A 4,531-nucleotide genomic window follows, 5' to 3' on the forward strand; every position below is an offset into this window, starting at 1 on the left:
ATCCCTCATCCAGTGAGCAGTGGGGCTGGCGCACTAGGCAGATCCTGGGGACGCGGATTGCCTGCGGGGGGCAGGGACTGGGCTGTCAACTTGTGGAGGATCCCAGTGCCTATCAATTGGGGGGCTAGAGGGACTCGACTAGTTGTCAACCTCCCTTCCCCTTATCCTGCTCCCTGTCTCCCACCGCCCGGTGTCTGCGGCGCAGACAGGCCCCGGTAGGAGCCTGCAGGGCAGCCAAGCGGAGAGTCACAGGTGCAAGTGGCCAGTTCACCCAGGGCGGCGACTGGGGTTTGAAAACTGCAGCAAAGTGTGGCCGGCCTCGTGCGCCCGGCGGTCCCGGCTCTGTCTCCCGCTTCTAGGGTTTCAGGGAACAGACCCAGGGACCCCCTTCCCCAGCCCCGACCCCCTCCACGTCCCATCCAGTCCCCACCTTCACAGCCGCCTCCCAGACCAGCCAACACACCGCTTTCTTTCCACCCTAACCCCTTCCTGCCCAACCGCCAGGAGCCCCCACACTCACCCCAATTATTCCACCCGGTGGAGGCCCCGCACCCGCCTGGCCACCGGCCCCTGTGGGCCCCACACCCACCTCTCCGGGCGTCTGTTGGCACCGCACGGGGCTTCTCTCTAGGGCAGGGCCGCCTCCTCCTGAGCTGGTGGAGAAGCCGAGGGCGCTGAGCATCTTAGAGCCGCGAACCCAGCGCGGGGGCCGCATCCCCTCCAGGGCGGGAGCCTCCCCAGCAGGAGGGCGACGCCCCGGCCGCCATGGGAGCCCCTGGCCCTGGAGGGGGGCCCGACCCAGGCCCTTTGGAGCTGCAGCCGCAGACGCTCCTCCCCCGTGACTTCTCGCGAAACCACCTCCCGGGAGGAGGGGCAACTCATCAGGAAGATGGGCCACAGCTGCCTCACCCGCAGGTGGCCCCGGGCTGGGCTGGGCGAATGCTCCCGCCAGGTTCACCCTCCAGCACCACTAGGCGCCTGTGGGGCCCAGAGGCCTTTGAGGGCCCCTCGGCACCCCCTGGTGTCTGGCTTTGCCAGAGTCTCTTCCTAAAACTACTAGCTATGCTTTTTAAAATTTTTTAAAAATATATTTTTACTGATTTCAGAGAGGAAGGGAGAGGGAGAGAGAAACATCAGTGATGAGAATCATTGATTGGCTGCCTCCTGCACGCCCGACACTAGGGATCGAGCCCATAACCCAGGAATGTGCTCTGATTAGAATTGAGGACCCTTCAGTCCGCACCCTGACGTTCTACCCACTGAGCCAAACCTGTGTCTGGTTCCCATTCTTTCAACCACCTGGAACCCTCTCCCATGCATTAGACCAAATGGAAACAATAAAACTTTTTCCAGGGGAAAAAAAAGGATGGCTAGCAGAGTCTGTTTCCGGCCCTGGCTAGTTTGGCTCAGTGGATAGAGCGTGGGCCCGTGTACTGAAGGTCCTGGGTTCGATTCCGCTTAAGGGCAGATACCTCAGTTGCTGGATCCCTGGCACTGGTTGGGGCCCGTACAGGAGGCGACCAATAAATGTGTCTCTATCACATCAACATTTCTGTCTTTCCCTCTCCCTTCCGAAAATCATCCTCCAGTGAGAATTAACCAAAAAAATAAAGCATGGCCCAGCTGGTGTGGCTCAGTGGTTGAGTGTCGACCTATGAACCAGGAGGTCACTGTGAGATTCATGGTCAGGGCACATGCTGGGGTTGCGGGCTTGATCCCCAGTGGGGACCATGCAGGACGCAACACATCAACGATTCTCTCAACATTGATGTTTCTCTCTCTCTCCCCTTCTCCCTTCCTTTCTGAAGTCAATAAAAATATGTTTTTTTAAAAAGAAGAAATGGGGAAAGAAGTTGGAAACGTGGACAGAGGCCTTAGTATCAGGCTAAGATATTAAGATCTTAAGGTCCCATAAGGATTAAATGTTTTTAGGAGGGAAGAACTATGATCAGATTTTAGTTTTAGGAAGACTACTCTCGTCTCTTCTGGACATTTTGGCTAAGATCAAGTATTGTTAAGGGAGATGATTGGATTTTCCTTGAAGACTCACCTGACTAAAACAGCTCAGGGAGGCCTGCAAGTCCCTAGGGAGGGTCAGGTTTGAGGCGGGAGAGTGAGAGATAAGATATGCATTTTAAAACTCACGACCTTAAAAGCCCTTAGGATGTATAAATGGAGAAGTAACTCAGGAGCCAGAGGAAACTTAGAGTCAAGGTGAAAGTCAAGACCTCCACCATGTTCTCCATCTCCTTGACCTGCCATTTCTGCCGCTTTGAACTTCACTCCGGAGGAAGGCCCTGCCTCCAGGATGAAGACGGACCTGGAAGAACTGCAGGGGAGTGCCTCCGGCTGGACCATCCGGAGAACCACCACGGCCTTGGTGACGTCCTATCCGATGAAGAGCTGGACCACCCCCTGTGTGAGGACTGCACTGACAGTCTCTTGGGAAGCTGGACAGCCAGCTCAGAACCTCAGGGTCTGACAGTCAGACCTACAGACGCTGTTTGGAGACCAGGGATGGATTAGGTCAGTGATGGCGAACCTTTTGAGCTCAGCGTGTCAGCATTTTGAAAAACCCTAACTTAACTCTGGTGCCGTGTCACATATAGAAATTTTTTGATATTTGCAACCATAGTAAAACAAAGATTTATATTTTTGAAATTTATTTTACATATTCAAATGCCATTTAACAAAGAAAAATCAACCAAAAAAATGAGTTCGCGTGTCACCTCTGACACGCGAGTCATAGGTTCGCCATCACTGGATTAGGTGATGACGCTGGAGCAGGAGCTGAAGGTCGTGGAGCTGGAGGAAGCCAGGCTGGTCCAGGAGCTGGAGGAGGTAGAGAAGAACCGAGACAGGGCAGCTGTGGCCCTGGAGGCAGCCCGGGCAGAGACGGAGACGCTGGAGCAGCAGGAAAGGCAGAGCCACGGGGACCTCGGTGAACTGGAGCAGTGGCAGCAACTGGAACAGTGGCAACAACTGGAACTGCAGGACGAGCTGTGGAGCTTGGAGGGACCAGCTGCTGTACGCCCAGACCCAGCTGGCCCGGCTGAAGAGAACCAACGCCTTCAAGGCCGCGTGTGTGAGATCTGCTGTGACGGCCCCCTGGCCATCATCAATAGCTTCAGGTTGGGTTGTGTCCCCACTGTCCTGGTGAGCTGGAGGGAGATCAATGCAGCCTGGGGGCACACAGCCTTGCTGCTCGTGGCCTTGTCTAACACAGTGGGTCTGCAGTTTCAGAGGTACCAGCTCACACCCCGCTTAGAACACTCCTACCTGAAGTCACTGACAGAGGACCACGTAGAGCTGCCCTTGGTCTGCATGGGGGGGGGGGGGGGGGGGCTCTCTCTTGGACAGCAAGTTTGACCAGGCCATGGTGGCCTTCCTGGACTGCATGCAGTTCAATGAGGAGGCCAAGAAGGGCGAGCCAGCTCTCTCCATGCCCTGCGGGATCCTCGTGGAGCAGGGCCTGAGATGGGGTGAAGTCCACTCCATCAGAACCCACCTGAACACGGAGAAGTGGTGGACAGAGGCACTCAAGCTCATGCTTATGAATTTTAAGGCAGTGGCTCTCAACCTTCCTAAGGCCGCGACCCTTTAATATAGTTCCTCATGTTGTGGTGACCCCCAACCATAAAATTATTTTCGTTGCTACTTCATAACTGTCATTTTGCTACTGTTATGAATCATAATGTAAATATCTGATATGCAGAATGTATTGTCATTGTTACAAATTGAACATAATTAAAGCATAGTGATTAATCACAGAAACAATATGTAATTTTATATTGTGAAATATTTATTTCTAATTACAAATAAACGAAATTTTGTCTTGAAGCATGGTGTAGCATGTGTAACAGTCCTAATATAACAACAGTAAACTACATGGCTACATTTTGCGACAGTATGCGTAAAAAGCCAACGTCAGTGCGAAGGTTGAGATTGCTTCTTTCTCACCAGATCAGAAATTCTCGGGGCAGTCTTTGCAAGAGCACAACGAAGATCATCTTCCACAACAAGTCTCTTTCTGTATTTAGACTTGATAACCAACAAGCTGGAAAACCCTGTTTCACAAAGATATGTCGTTGGAAATGGAAGAAGAAGGCGCAACACAGTCTCAGACAGAACAGGATATGACTGCAAATACTTGATCCAGAATTTTGTAACTGGCATTGTAGAGAAATCAGTTCTCGCTGCATCGTTGTTAGTAAGTTCAATGAACTCCTCTTGTGCTTTCTCAGGAACATCTTCAACTTTGACTGTGAATGGGCTTCTGACAAGTGCAAATGGGGTGTCAGGTAGATTTGGAAAGTACCATGAAATTTCGCTTGCAAGCATGTGCAAGTGTTCTTTCACAGAAATTATCATCCTAATCCTTTCGTGTGGTTCAATGTCATGTTCCTCAAAGAAAGCAGATAAGGTAGGCAACATGTAAATTTTATTTTCATCCAATTTTTTATGCCAAAGCTGAAGTTTCATTTGGAATGATTGGATCTTTTCAGACAAATCCAGGCATGTTGCATTTGGT

General features: G+C 51.9%; 1 pseudogene; it reads left to right on the forward strand.

Annotated features, from left to right (window-relative positions):
• The first annotated feature begins 2,772 nt into the window (after positions 1 to 2,772).
• On the forward strand, positions 2,773 to 3,650 carry LOC102417553 (annotated as a pseudogene).
• The last annotated feature ends 881 nt before the right edge of the window (positions 3,651 to 4,531 follow it).

This window comes from Myotis lucifugus, unplaced genomic scaffold (assembly GCF_000147115.1).
Source record: "Myotis lucifugus unplaced genomic scaffold, Myoluc2.0 scaffold_468, whole genome shotgun sequence".
NCBI classification, from domain to species: domain Eukaryota; kingdom Metazoa; phylum Chordata; class Mammalia; order Chiroptera; family Vespertilionidae; genus Myotis; species Myotis lucifugus.